Source organism: Capricornis sumatraensis, chromosome 6, assembly GCF_032405125.1.
Source record: "Capricornis sumatraensis isolate serow.1 chromosome 6, serow.2, whole genome shotgun sequence".
Classification (NCBI taxonomy): Eukaryota; Metazoa; Chordata; class Mammalia; order Artiodactyla; family Bovidae; genus Capricornis; species Capricornis sumatraensis.
Window position 1 is genome coordinate 15,439,801 of NC_091074.1, and position 16,526 is coordinate 15,456,326.

The window sequence follows — 16,526 nt, forward strand, 5'->3', positions numbered from 1 at the left end:
TTTAAGACTGGCCTTACCAGGTAAAGCTCATGGTTTAGAACTTATTATGATCCAATATGGAATTCCAGCTATTAATTTCTATTCCCAGCATCACCTTGAAAAAATGAGAAAAGTACCAAACATACATACTAGCTATCTTTTAAGAAAGTCAATCAAAAACTATCACAGGGTGCTTCCTCTTCTGTCTCATTGTCAGGATACAGTTATACATGGCCAGCTATATGTGGCTGCTTGGAGGCTGAAAAACCTAGAGTTCACTCTGAAAAGTCATATGTATACAACCCACACATTTGGAGGATTAGTTCATTTCAGTTCAATCGCTCAGTCGTGTCCACCTCTTTGCGACCCCATGAATCACAGCATGCCAGGCCTCCCTGTCCATCACCAACACCCAGAGTTCACTCAGACTCACATCCATAGAGTCAGTGATGCCATCCAGCCGTCTCATCCTCTGTCGTCCCCTTCTCCTCCTGCCCCCAATCCCTCCCAACATCAGAGTCTTTACCAATGAGTCAACTCTTCACATGAGGTGGCCAAAATACTGGAGTTTCAGCTTGAGCATCATTCCTTCCAAAGAAATCCCAGGGCTGATCTCCTTCAGAATGGACTGGTTGGATCTCCTTGCAGTCCAAGGGACTCTCAAGAGTCTTCTCCAACACCACTCTTCAAAAGCATCAATTCTTCTGTGCTCAGCTTTCTTCACAGTCCAACCCTCACATCCATACATGACCATGGGAAAAACCATAGCCTTGACTAGACAGACCTTTGTTGGCAAAGTAATGTCTCTGCTTTTGAATATACTGTCTCGGTTGGTCATAACTTTTCTTCCAAGGAGTAAGCGTCTTTTAATTTCATGGCTGCACTCACCATCTGCAGTGATTTTGGAGCCCCCCAAAATAAAGTCTGACACTGTTTCTACTGTTTCCCCATCTATTTCCCATGAAGTGATGGGACCAGATGCCATGATCTTCGTTTTCTGAATGTTGAGCTTTAAGCCAACTTTTTCACTCTCCTCTTTCACTTTCAAGAGGCTTTTTAGTTCCTCTTCACTTTCTGCCATAAGGGTGGTGTCATCTGCGTATCTGAGGTTATTGATATTTCTCCCGGCAATCTTGATTCCAGCTTGTACTTCTTCCAGCCCAGCGTTTCTCATGATGTACTCTGCATAGAAGTTAAATAAGCAGGGGGACAATATACAGCCTTGATGTACTCTTTTTCCTATTTGGAACCAGTCTGTTGTTCCATGTGCAGGTCAGGTGCTCTGGTATTCCCATCTGTTTCAGAATTTTCCACAGTTTATTGTGATCCACACAATCAAAGGCTTTGGCATAGTCAAGAAGGCAGAAATAGATGCTTTTCTGGAACTCTTGCTTTCTCGATGATCTAGCGGATGTTGGCAATTTGATCTCTGGTTCCTCTGCCTTTTCTAAAGCCAGCTTGAACATCTGGAATTTCACAGTTCACGTATTGCTAAAGCCTGGCTTGGAGAATTTTGAGCATTACTTTACTAGCATGTGAGATGAGTGCAACTGTGTGGTAGTTTGAGCATTCTTTGGCATTGCCTTTCTTTGGGATTGGAATGAAAACTGATCTTTTCCAGTCCCGTGCCCACTGCTGAGTTTTCCAAATTTGCTGACATATTGAGTGCAGCACTTTCACAGCATCATCTTTCAGGATTTGAATTAGCTCAACTGGAATTCCATCACCTCCACTAGCTTTGTTCCTAGTGATGCTTTCTAAGGCCCACTTGACTTCACATTCCAGGATGTCTGGCTCTAGGTGAGTGATCACACCATCATGATTATGTTGGTTGTGAAGATCTTTTTTGTGCAGTTCTTCTGTGTATTCTTGCCACCTCTTCTTAATATCTTCTGCTTCTATTAGGTCAGAGATTAGTAATGGTATGCAAAAAAAAAGGGTTCAAACAGCAATTTAAAACTCTGTTCTTTCCCTAATTTGCTACATGATTTGTTTCCTATTAAACTTTCTGAAAGACTTTCCCTCAGCACTACTGTTGGGCCCTACTCTTAGGCCTTCCTCTCAGGTTAACAATAGTACCTACCTACTGGTATTAACAGTATTATAATACTTGGAAAGAGATTAGAAAAAAACTGTACGGCATGTTTTATTCACTATTTGTGCCTAGTCATTCAGTCGTGTCTGACTCTTTGTAACCCCACAGACTGTAGTCCAGCAGGCTCCTCTGCCCATGGGATTCTCCAGGCAAGAATACTGGAATGGGTTGCCATTTCCTTCTCCAACTCACTGTTTCAGTATTGTTTTACTTGAATATGGATTCCCTCATGGCTCAGAGGTAAAGAATCTACCTGCACTACAGGAGACGCAGGTTCAATCCCTGGGTTGGGAAGATTTTCTGGAGAAGGAAATGGCAACCAGCTCCAGTATTCTTGCCTGTAAAATCCCATGAACAGAGGAGCCTGGTGGTCTATAGTCCATAGGATTGCAAAAGAGTTGGACATGACTTAGTGACTAAAACAGCAACATTCTTAAATATAGGCAAGTTTTATTACTACATGCAAAAGACATGTTTTAAGAATTTTAAATATGATGATGTTCTTGGAGTACTTCAGGATAACCTAGATGACTAAAATTCATGATATTCCCTACATATCATTTTTTTCTTATTGAAAAATCTGTTAATACACATTCTAATGTATTTAGGGAAAAGAGTAAGATAAAAATTTCCAGTTATGATATGTAAGAGAAATGGCTCTATATTACACATGTAATACAGAGTTTTTCTGTGGACTGTAAGATATAAAAAACCTCTGTTAATTCTTATGGATTATTTCAGATAGTTTCTATTTGTCATAATCGAATCGCCAGTCTATGTCCGATGCAGGATACAGCATGCTTGGAGCTGGTGCACAGGGATGACCCAGAGGGATGTTGTGGGGAGGGAGGTGGGAGGGGGGTTCATGTTTGGGATCGCATGTACACCCGTGGTGGATTCATGTCAATGTATGGCAAAACCAATACAGTATTGTAAAGTAAAATAAAGTAAAAATAAAAATTTAATTAAAAAAATAAAGCAAACATTCAAGGCCATTCTAGCCTGATTAAATGAATAGGGCATCAGCATGCTAGATCTGGGAGTTCTACATTCTTAAACTCTCAATCTATAAGGACAGACAAACAAAGTAAGATGTGGACATGATCAGAAGCTAAGGGAATATAAATTTCAGGAAATCTGCTACTGTCAGAAAATGTCAGAGAATGTCCCTCAGAGTAACATAGTTTTCTTGCCATTTCAATATTCTTACAGTGCAGTACTGAAAATATATCATTAGTTTTCAAACCACACTTGGACAGAAATTGACAGAAAGTGTTCTTGCAACTCTTAGATTTAATTTCAGTAAAAATATCAGGACAGATGTACAGAACAAATATATGGATACCAAGGGGGAAAGGAGAGATAGGATGAATTGGGAGACTGGGATTGACACATATACAATACTGATACTATGTATAAAATAGATAACTATGAGAACTCACTGTATAGTACAGGGAACTCTATTGAATGCAATAAGGTGACCTAAATGGGAAATCCAAAAGGGAGGATATATGTATATGTATGGCTGATTCATTTTCCTGTACAGTAGAAACTAGTACATTGTAAAGCAACTATATACTCCAATAAAAATTAATTTATATAATAGGTTCCAGTTTCATCCACCTCATTAGAACTGATTCAAATGTATTCTTTTTAATGGCTGAGTAATACATCAAAAGAGACACAGATATATGGAACAGTCTTTTGGACTCTGTCGGAGAGGGAGAGGGTGGGGTGATTTGGGAGAAAGGCATTGAAACATGTATAATACTATATATGAAACGAGTCGCCAGTCCAGGTTCAATGCATGATACTGGATGCTTGGGGCTGGTGCACTGGGACGACCCAGAGGGATGGTACAGGGAGGGAGGAGGGAGGCGGGTTCAGGATGGGGAACACGTGTATACCTGTGGCAGATTCATGTTGATGTATGGCAAAACCAATACAATATTGTAAAGTAATTAACCTCCAATTAAAATAAATAAATTTATATATTTTTAAAATTAATTTAAAAAACACTCAGGGTAATTTCATTTCTTTCTGTATTTATTTTTTAATACAAGTTGTCAGCCTATTCTCCTGGACTACTAAACCTAGAATGAATATCAAAAATCTGTTAAATCTTCAGACAATGTTGGGAAATTTTGTGGTTGTTGTTATGTGGTTTGGGGTTTTTCTTTTAAACATTAGCCATGATGAAACTGACCTGATTAAATCATCCTGAAGTGTTCTTGCAACTCTTAGGTTTAATTTCAATAAGAATATCACAGCACTCTAAAAAATTATCATTTGAAAAATACATTATTTTTAAATTATCTTCAAAAGTGCATTCTCTGTCTCCTAAAGCACAAATCATTATAATATATCAAACTACCAAAACATAGATATTTGTAACTGGGTTTGTGGATGTAAAAATCCATGATTAGTTATGAATTTGGTGGAAATATCATAATAAAGTTTATTTTCACACACGTCCTAGGGGTACATCAGATCCTCTTTCTGCCAACTGGCTACTATATATCCATAAGAAATTACATAACTTGAAGTTTTTCCAAACAATATATATTTAAATAACACATTTTGATTTGAGATTTAGCTTTTACCAAGAGAGCTAATATGGGCTTCCCCGATGGCCCAGTGGTAAAGAATCTGCCTGCAGTGCAGGAGACACAGGTTCATTCTCTGGGTTGGGAAGATCCCCTGGAGGAGGAATGGTAACCAACTCCAGTACTCTTTCCTGGAGAACTCCATGGACAGAGGAGCCTGGCAGGCTACTACCCATGGGGTCACAAAGAGTTGGACACAACTGAGCAACTTAACATGCATGCACATAAGAGAGCTAGTATTACTTATTTCTTCACCTCTGAATCTGTCCTATTTACTATTAAAAACCAACTGAAACAGATTATGATCTGTATAGTATCTTAATCTTGTCATGTTCCATACTTAAGTTACAATTAGTTTAAAAATGGACTTCAGTCAGTCTGTAAAGTATCAGAGAAGCCCTTTTATCTGATAGGCCTTAATTTTGTCTATTGTTAGGTCAATAGGAGTCTATTATAATTTGTTTTTGTATAGACTCAGGTCAACAAACTAAAAATACCATTCATAGTTTCAAATAATATTTAAAGACATGCAAATAGGTTAAAATAAATGAAGGGAAATATCACTTTCTAAACTGAAATTTGAAAAAATCTGAAATGAGAATATTACCATCAGTGATATTCTCAAATGGTGATATTCTCATTTCAGATTCAGCTCTCTCAAATGAGATCATTATAACATTTTGTTTAGGCAATATTATGACAGGCCATCTCATAATAAGAATGCTTAATTTGATGCTTGTATCAGCAGAATAAACACAATAATGATGTCACCTATCATTTGCAAATGACTTTACACAGGATGACCTTCCACAAAAGGCTAAAACTAAGAAATATTTAAAGGCTCACTGAGTGCTATTTAATCATATTGCCTAATGAACACTATAAATTACAGAGCCAAGACAAACATGGAAATCAGACTTTTAACATGTAGCAGAATATTGAAAAGTAAGAAAACGTTAGATAAGTGGATTTGTTGGGGGTTTTTTTATTGAGATTCTTCATATACATGGCTACAAAGAGTGTACCACCGAGCTATCTTTGAACACAAAATCTGATATTGGCAGTAGCAGAGACTAAACATAAAGGTCTTTATGCAGATTAAAATATTATAACTGGTCAAAAATATAAGCATCTACTTGTTATTAAATATCAACCAAATTAATTTAATTTCCTTAGGAGTGAGCAATGTCAAAGATTATAGACACTAAATACTTTACATTCTATAATAAAAGCTTTAAATGTTCTCTTGATTCTCTTCATCTACAAAAGCAGTTTTCCATGTCCAACCTTAGTTTGAACAAAATAATCAGGTTATAAATGATGCCAAGCTAAGGGAAAGTAGTCAAAACAAATCCCAAAGTGTTTAATTAGCATGTTGGCTCACTAAATCAAGACACCAAATAACCTATTGAACTTCATTATACAAAGAACTCGTTTAAACAACACTTCCTTAAGCTACCTGCTCAATTTTATCCTAACTTTATGTCTGCACACACTGGTGAATGAAGAATAAGCCCTAGATATCTTCAGATAGTAACATTTATAATTGCATCTGTCCCCGTAAAAGGTGGGGGCATTCATAATACTCAGATAACTGAGATCCCTTTTCCCAGAGGCTTTTTTCTCTAGAGGAAGTTCAGTTCAGTTCAATCGCTCAGTCGTATCTGACTCTTTGTGACCCCATGGACTGCAGCACACCAGGCCTCCCTGTCCATCACCAACTCCTGGAGTTGACTCAAATTCATGTCCTTTTAGTCAGTGATGCCATCCAACCATCTCATCCTCTGTCATACCCTTCTCCTCCCACCTTCAATCTTTCCCAGTATCAGAGTCTTCTCAAATGAGTGAGTTCTTCACATCAGATGGCCAAAGGATTGGAGTTTCAGCTTCAACATCAGTCCTTCAGTGAATATTCAGAACTGATCTCTTTTAGGATGGGCTGGTTGGATCTCCTTGCAGTCCAAGGGACTCTCAGGAGTCTTCTCCAACACCATAGTTCAAAAGCATCAATTCTTCGGCACTCAGCTTTCTTTATAGTCCAACTCTCACATCCATACATGACTACAGGAAAAACCATAGCCTTCACTAGACAAGATTTTTGTTAGCAAAGTAATGTCTCTGTTTTTTAATATGTTGTCTAGGTTGGTCATAACTTTTCTTCCAAGGAGTAAGCGTTTTTTAATTTCATGGCTGCAATCACCATCTGTGATTTTGGAGCCCCAAAAAATAAAGTCTGACACTGTTTCCACTGTTTGTCCATCTATTTGACATAAAGTGATAGGATTGGGTGCCATGATCTTTGTTTTCTGAATGTTGAGCTTTAAGCCAATTTTTTCACTCTCCTCTTTCACTTTCATCAAGAGAAAGGGGGTCCTGAAACTTCACAATCTAATGCCTAATGATCTGAGGTGGAGCTGATGTAATAGTAAAGTTAGGTAGGCAGAATAATGAAAAGGAGTCCAAAATGGCGGTGGCTAAAAGACAAGGAAGGGAAAAGCCTGCAAAAACAGAACAAAAGAAGGTCCGAGGACCACAGTGAGGACCTCAGGTAAAACAAACAACACGCCTGGCTGGCTCGATTTACATAGGACAGGCCCAGGGGAGAGAAAAACATATAAATAGAGGAGCCAAAGCTCTCTCTCTCTCTCTCCCCCCCACATGCTGGGTCACTCTTCTCCGCATGTCTTTTGGATTGACATGCCCTCACGCCTCGAAGATGGATTTTCTTGCTATCTTCTAAATAAAATAGAGCTGTAACATTGAGCTGTAACACTGATTTGTCTAAGAGCTATAACATGGTCCATTCGAGACCTGAGAGTTATAACATGGTCTATCCAAGACCTGAGAGCTGTGACAAGCCGAGGGGGCTTTAATGTCCGTCACCTCAAATCTTTGTTGTGACGAGACAAAGAACCGAGGAACATACACTCGCGTGGCACCTATGGTGCCGTGACTCGGATTTAACCTGGCTGAAACAATCTCTGCATGGAAGAGGCCAAGCACAGCAGGAGCCCAACTCAGCCAAGCTCCCACAGTAGAGGCAGAACATGAAGAAAATCCAGTGCAGGGGAAGGTCCATCGTGCTGGAAACCAGGACAGCAAAAAACAAATTCAGCAGAAAGCTCACACAGCCCAGTCTCAGATTCCAGAAGACTCTGGTTAAGGTAAGAAGTCCTTGCTCCTATGGCTGGAGGGACATGCCTAACGAAATCTTTACAATCTCTCGTTTCTTGTTTCCTCGAACCTCCCGCAAACAGGCCGGCAGCAGGGGACACAATTGAGGGACTCTGGAGAGGCTACTCCTCAGCATGTCCCAAAGGTGCTATCTGCTGAGCCCCAGTAGCTGTTACATAAGCTGGTGGTGATTCTTCTGCCCTTTCTCTTCTCTGTGCCAAGGATCAGACCAATGAAACCAATGAAATTTAGCAAATTTTCCGACGGGCTATGAAGGGGATTCCTTGGCACGTTTTCCCCACTGCTTTTTCCTCCTCTTCTTCAGCCCTCTCCTGGGACTTGAGCCCGACCAAAACCCAGAATGGCTTCAGGTAATAAAGCTCAGGCTCTGGGGTCTCATTGCAAATATTCATTAAGAGTCAAAGCGATAGATAAGAGGTAGACTTGTTAAGATTCAGAGAGAAGCGCCCACTCTACAGGGTACCGGCGATGGAATGAATGTGGCCTGGCTAGGTTTTGTGAGTGGGGTGAATCCATATGCTAATAAGTGAGAGGATCATCCCAGCCATTGGGGAACCACCCACTCCTCCATCTTTTGACAGTGCCTTAGAGCTGTCCTGCCACATCTGGGTGTGTCTGTTGGCTTATAGCTTGGAGATTAAGGTTTACTTGAATTTGACTTGTCATCTTGGGCCCAACTGATTTTAATTGGTTTACATTATACCCTTGTGCTATGTCATTCTTTCAAAGGTTGTGCTCTGCCCCCTTCCCTCCTGTTTCATGCTCTTTTCCTGAGCCCCATCCAGACCCACAAGGTTGCCTCTACAATATTCTGGAGAGACAACCAGAAAATAGCTGGCCTTGGGAGGGAAATACTCTATAATATCCAACCCCCTAATCCTACCCAGTACTGGTCACACTGGAGATCTTGGGGATGCCCAACTCCAGTTCGGGGGTCCCAGGAGGTCATCACACCTTGACCTGCCTAGGGATCTGGTCCTCTAAAGGTTGTCATGCCTCAACCTGCTCGGGGATCCACCAGTCCCAGGGGTCCCAGGAGGTCATCATGCCTCAACCTGCCCAGGGACTCAATTCTCGGGAGGCCATCACACCTCGACCTGCCCGGGGATTCAATCTCTAGGAGGCTGTCACACCTCAGCCTGCCTGGGGATCTGCACCCTGACCCGGGGACGCCTGGCTCTCAGGTTGCAACAGTGCTAGGTAGGGTGAGCTTACATCACATCTATTCCTGTCCACGGTGGGCAAACTAGCAATGAGTTACAAACCCCTTAATTCTACCCAGCACTGGTCACGCTGGAGACCTTGGGGACGCCCAAACTCCAGTCCCAGGGGTCCCAGGAGGTCGTCACGCCTCGACCTGTCCAGGGACCCAATTCTCAGGAGGCCGTCAGGCCTCGACCTGCCTGGGGATTCAATCTCTAGGAGGCTGTCACGCCTCAGCCTGCCTGGGGATCTGCACCCTGACCCGGGGACGCCTGGCTCTCAGGTTGCAACAGTTCTGGGTAGGATAAGCTTCAAAAAGCCTTACCCCTAAGAAAGTCCACCCATAAAAATCGAAAGAGGTCTTTTTCTTTTCTCCCTGTCATGACTGTCTTTCAGATGGGAAATAACCAGTCCACTTCCCAGCAGACGCCCTTGAGATGCATCCTTGATAATTGGAAGCTGTTCGACCCTCTAGCTCTAAGGAGAAGTCATTTGAAATTCTTTTGTGCCACTCTGTGGCCACAGTATCCACTGAGGGACGAGGAACACTGGCCGGAGGATGGGACTTTACATTACAATACCATCCTGCAATTAGAATTATTCTGTAAAAGACAGGGCAATGGACAGAGATCCCCTATGTCCAAATTTTCTTCCAGCTAAGAGATATGAAGGAACTCTGTCTTAAGTATGCGATTGTTGTACGCCCTAAAATTGAGCCCACTAGGCAAATGATGTTAGGCACAGGCAACCAAGAAAAGGAACCCCCTCATGAAGGCTCACCTCCCACAGCTCCCGAGTTGCCTGGTGCTCCTTCCTTGTATCCAAACGTGCCCCCATATCCGGGAGCACCCCCTCCACAAAAGCCAGCTAGAGTGTGTTCCTTAGTTGAAACTGGAGGAGAATTTGGACCAACCCGGGTCCATAAGCCCTTCTCCCTCTTAGAACTAAGACAGATCAAACAAGACCTGGGAAGCTATACAGATGACCCAGGCAAATATATAGATACATTCCAACATATTACCTTGGCCTTTGTCTTGATGTGGAAAGACATCATGGTCATATTTAGTCAAACTTTATCTGACCCTGAACATACTAGGGTCTTAAAGGAGGCCAGGAGGTATGCAACAGGGCTTCACATGTCCAGTGATAGGTACCCAGTAGGGGAAACTACAGTCCCCTCCTCTGATCCTAATTGGAATTATAATGACCCTGAGTGCATCTGGGAAAGAGATCATTTTCTAATCTGTGTGAAGGCAGGACTGAAAGCAGCCCAGCAAAAAGTAATTAGCTATGCCTGGGTCTCAGCAATAACTCAGGGGCCCAATGAGAACCCTGTTGTCTTTCTGGGAAGGCTAAAAGAGGCACTCCAAAAGTTTACCAACCTGGACTTAGACTCTTACAAGGGACAAGTGATTTTAAAGGACAAATTCCTGTCCCAATGTGCATCAGATATCAGAATTAAGTTACAACAGCTACAACAGCAGGACCCTGCTGTCTCTTTAGATGAGATGGTTCAGACAGCCACCAATACCTTTTATAACAGAGAACAGGAGAAGGAGGCCAAGGCCCAGAAGAAGGAGAGAAAGAAAGAGACAAGGCATGCCCAGATGCTGGCCACCCTTCAGGAAAGCCCTATGGCAAATACCAAGTCCTTGAAGGACAAGGCACAAGACAAATGCCTGATCTGTAGACAGGCGGGGCATTGGGCCAAAGAGTGTCCAAACCGTGACAAGTCTTCTAGAATGGCTTGCCACAAATGCCATCAGCTGGGACATTGGGCAGCACTCTGCCCTCGGGACCCAAGAGCCTCAAGGTCAAGCGCCAAGCCCACCCTCATGATGGTTCGAAGCAGCCAGTTCCAGCCAGCCCACCTGTCACAGATAACCATCACAGGGCTGGAGCCAAGGGTGCAACTGGATGTGGCAGGTAGGTCCGAGAATTTCTTGGTTGACACAGAGGCTACCTACTCTGTCTTGATCTCCTACTCCGGAGCCTCCTCCTCCCAAACCTGTACCATTTTGGGTGCTACAGGAAAAGCAACTACTAAAAGATTCACCCAAGCACTTCTTTGTTGCTGGGATGGACAAATATTTTCCCACCAGTTTCTGGTGGTCCCTTATTAGGAAGAGATATACTCACTAAACTGGGGATCACCCTTGTGATGGGAAGTCTTTCAGCCCCTAGAGCCCTGCAGCTCCTGGTTACTACTGAAGAACCCATTACACCTTCAATAGAGAGGAACCAAAAACTATGGGAAGACAAAATTAACCCCCAGGTGTGTGACCAGGGCATTCCTGGATGAGCCCACCAAGCTGAACCGGTCATCATTGTCCTCCGAGATCCCACTTGGTTTCCTAACTGGAAACAATACCCTCTCAAAAGAGAAGCTCGGGAGGGACTACAGCCTTAAATAAATTCCTTGCTTGTGGGCTATTGGTCCCCACCAGTTTGCCATGGAACACCCCAATCCTCTGAGTAAAGAAAAAAGACGGAACCTGGCGAATGGTTCAAGATCTCCAGATCATAAATGAAGCTGTAGTCCCCCTCCATCCCACAGCACCCAATCCCTATGTAATCTTGGGAGAAATCCCACCCAGTGCCAAGTGGTTTACAGTCTTGGATCTCAAAGATGCATTTTTTTGCATACCACTGGCTAAAGAATCCCAATATCTTTTTGCCTTTGAGTGGGAGGCCCCAGGAGAAAAACACCAACAGATGACTTGGACAGTATTACCTCAGGGGTTCAGAGATAGCCCCCACCTGTTTGGACAGGCCCTTAGCTGGGATCTCCTAGATCTGGATCTGGGACCTAATGGGAAAATATTACAATACGTAGATGACCTACTAATCTGCTCTCCAGATGAGAAAAGTGCCCAACAACATGCAAATCAGGTTCTGAACTTCTTGGCAGAAAGGGGATATAAAGTCTCCAGTGCTAAGGCACAGATGGTCGAGACAAAGGTCACTTACCTGGGAGTTCAGATTACACTCGGGTCCAGGAGGCTGTCCTCTGATCGGGTACAAGGAATCCTCCTGTTGCCCTCCCCCACTACTCGAAAACAATTACGAACTTTCCTGGGGCTAACTGGATATTGTAGAATCTGGATACCCAACTATGGTCTAATTGCCCAGCCCTTATATGAAAGCTTAAAGGGACGAGATGGTTCAATCCCACTGATGTGGGGAACTCCTTAAAAGAAGGCAGAGGCTACACTAAAACAGGCCTTAACTCAGTCACCTGCCTTGAGGCTGCCAGACCCAGAAAAAGCATTCCAACTTTGTCCATGAAAGAGAGGGAATAGCCTTGAGAGTGTTAACTCAAAGGTTGGGATCTGAGCCCCAGCCTGTAGCTTGCTTATCCACAAAGCTTGATCCAACTACCCGAGGCTGGCCCCTCTGCCTTCGAAATCTTGCAGCTATTGCAATCATGATAGAAGATGCTTTAAAACTCTCCTGTGGGGGCAAACTAACTATTTTTACCAGCCACCAAGTAAAACAACTCCTAAATGGGAGAGACCATTTATGGATGTCTGATCAAAAAATCCTCAGATATCAAGTAATGCTGATGGAAAATCCAGGCCTCACTATATCCCCTTGTGAGGTTCTTAACCCAGCCACCCTCCTGCCTACCCCTGAGGGCTCTCTCCCCTTTCACTCTTGTCTAGAAACCTTGGACCACTGGACAAAACCCTGAGAGCGGTTGTCCAAAGATCCTCTGACCAATCCTGAGGAAATCTGGTACACTGATGGAAGCAGCTTTGTCTTGGATGGAAAAAGAAGAGCTGAGTATGCAGTAGTCTCCAATTTTGAGACCATAGAGGCTAAGCCTCTGCCACCAGGTACTTCAGCCCAATTAGCTGAACTCATAGCCCTGACTCGAGGTTTAGAGCTGGGAAAAGGAAAAAAAATAGCCATTTACACTGATTCCAAGCATGCCTTTCTGGTGCTACATGCACATGCAGCTATTTGAAAAGAAAGGGGCCACTTGACCACCTGAGGGTCCCCAATCAAATCTGATCATCAGATTCTTCAACTCCTGGAGGCAGTTCATCTTCCCACTGAAGTTTCAGTCTCCCACTATAAAGGATACCAAAAAGGGATCACAGAAGTGGCACAAGGGAACCACGCAGCTGATCAGGCAGCTAGGAGAACAACATTACAGACTGCTGAGTCACTTCAGTCGTGTCCAACTCTGTGCAACCCCATAGATGGCAGCCCACCAGGCTCCCCCATCCCTGGGATTCTCCAGGCAAGAACACTGGAGTGGGTTGCCATTTCCTTCTCCAATGCATGAAAATGAAAAGTGAAAGGGAAGTCGCTCAGTCATATCCGACTCTTAGCGACCCCATGGACTGCAGCCCACCAGGCTTCTTCGTTCATGGGATTTTCCAGGCAAGAGTACTGGAGTGGGTGCCATCGCCTTCTCCGCAGCATTACAGAACCATGAACTAATAGGGATTGCCACCTTAGTTCTGCAGACTAATTTGCCAGAAATTCCTTAATATACTGAAGGTGAGACTCTTAAAGCTAAGAGCGAGGGCTTTCAAGAAGATCATATGGGATGGTTCCAAAAGGAGGGATTCCTTTTTCTGCCTGGGAACCTCCAGTGGAAGTTGCTTAACTTCTTACATGCCACTACTCATAGGTCCTTCAGAGGAACAGGCTTCCAAACAACTATAAGACAGGTGGTCTCCTCTTGTCCCACTTGCCAATTAAACAACCCCCAAGGAACTCAAAGACCCCAGCTGGCCCAGCCCACCCAACGACGTAGGGCCTACCCAGGAGAGGACTGGCAGATAGACTTCACCCAGATGCCAGTTTCTCAAGGGTATAAATACCTATTAGTCATGATAGATACATTCACAGGATGGATTGAAGGCTTTCCCACACAGACTGAGAAGGCTGAGGAGGTGGTAAAAAAAAACTGCTCCATGAAATCATTCTAAGATTTGGTCTGCCCAGGTCATTACAAAGTGACAATGGGACATCATTTACTTCTAAGGTCACCCAAGAGGTCTCAAAAGCATTCAGTTCAGTTCAGTCGCTCAGTCGTGTCTGACTCTTTGCCCATGAATTGCAGCATGCCAGGCCTCCCTGTCCATCACCATCTGCCAGAGTTCACTCAGACTCACATCCATCGAGTCCGTGATGCCATCCAGCCATCTCATCCTGGGTCGTCCCCTTCTCCTCCTGCCCCCAATCTCTCCCAGCATCAGAGTCTTTTCCAATTGGGCATTACTTATTATTTCCATTGTGCCTGGAGGCCTCAGTCTTCAGGAAAAGCAGAAGGAGCCAACCAATTCTTAAAATCAGCAATAAAAAAGATAACCCAGGAGACCTCCCTGGGGTGGAAGGAGGCTTTACCCATAGCTCTCCTCCACACCCGCATTGCCCCTAAGGAACAGCTTGGTCTTGGTCCTTATGAGATGCTATGTGGGAGACCTTTTGTCTATGTCAGTGACCTCTTCCTAGATCCAAGGGTCAGACCCTCCAGTCTTATACCATGGCCATTGGGCAATTCCAACAGGATATACACTTGTGGGATATGAACCAGGACCCAAAAGATTCTAAGGAGTCAAGACTATATGCTCCAGGAACTCAAGTTCTAATGAAAGTCTGGAAAGATGGGTCTCCAAAGGCTCAACTCCAGCCCACATGGAAGGGCCCCTACCTTGTAATACTTTCTACCCCCATAGCAGTCAAGGTACCAGGACATGACACCTGGATTCACTACTCACGAGTCAAGCCATGGAAAAAGACAGAAGAGGATACTCAATACACCTGTGAGCCCCTGGGAGATCTCAGATACCTATTCAGGACTACCAGTGAGTGCCATTCTAATGAATACCCCCAAAATCTAGTTTCTGGGGATAAGATTTCTCAAGATAGCTCTAAAGAGCCAACACAGCTTGACAGAGATTGTACTCCAAAACAGACAGGAGATAGATCTCCTGATCCCTGAACAAGGAAGGAGGGACTTGAGCCATCCTGGCGATGTGAATTTAAAATTGACTAATGCCGCTACTAGTCCTTGTCATGCTACACTGATGATTCTTATGATTATTCCATGTACTGTCAATTGTCTAACCTGTTTTATCTCTGCCCAGGTCAACCAGCTACAACATGCAGTGCCAGTTCAACAAAGATATAAAACTACAGCTGACCACAGAAAATATCAAACACCCTTAGATGGACACTGCTATAAGGACTCTCTGAGGCTTGAGACTGGCAAGATGGGGAGGCCCAATACCCCTAGCCATCCCAGTTCAGCAGGAAGTAGCCAAAAAGACCTCGACACCCCTATTCCCAAAGAACTGGGCCTCCCATCTCTTGAGGAGGGAATGTTTGGTAGGCAGAATAGGGAAAAGGAGTCCAAAATAGCAGTGGCTAAAAGACAAGGAAGGGAAAAGCCTGCAAAAATAGAACAAAAGAAGGTCCGAGGACCAGAGTGAGGACCTCAGGTAAAACAAACAACACTCCTGGCTGGCCCAATTTACGTAGGACAGGCCCAGGGACAGAAAAACATATAAATAGAGGAGTCAAAGCTAGCTCTCTCTCTCTCTCTCCCACACACACTGGGGCTGCTCTTCTCCTCATGTCTTTTGGATTGACGTGCCCTCATGCCTCGAAGATGGATTTTCCTGCTATCTTCTAAATAAAATAGAGCTGTAACACTGAGCTGTAACACTGATTTGTCTAAGAGCTATAACATGGTCCATTCGAGACCTGAGAGCTATAACATGGTCTATCCAAGACCTGAGAGCTGTGACACCCTGAGGGGGCTTTAATGTCCATCACTCCAAATCTTTGTTGTGACGAGACAAAGAACCGAGGAACATACATACACTCACGTGACAGTAATAATAGAAACAAAGTGCGCAAAAAATGCAATACACTGGAATCATCTTGAAACCATCCCCATTTTCTTGGTCTGTGGAAAAATTACCTTGCACGAAACCCATCCTTGGTGCCAGAAAGATCAGGGACCACTGCTCTAGAGGTGTGAACAATTTTCAAAAGGCTTACAGCACAAACTACTTAAATAACTTAGCAAGCCAATCTGAGCCATGCCTAAGGAGTCAGCTTAGTCCCAGAGGAGTCAGGTCAAATGCTTGTTTTCAGCCATTCTTCAGAGGGAAGCTCTTCCAAAGGGAAAAGCAAACGCTGAAAAGCTAGTACAGTTTCATTTTAAGCAAACCCTTCCTGAAGAAACTGGGTCCAAAGCATTTTCAGCCAGCTTCGGTTGAAACAGTCTAATCTCAAAACCAGACCTAAGTGCCAAATGAGGACTTGCATACAGAACAGGGGTCTTCATCAGACAAACCTTTAAATGGAATCCGAATAAAGCCTGAGAGCTTTGAGAGAGTAACAGGCAGGAAGGCCAGGGGTCTCCAAATGGAGGAAATAGGCTTCAAGTGTCAGACATTTATCTCTCTCTTAAATGGCAG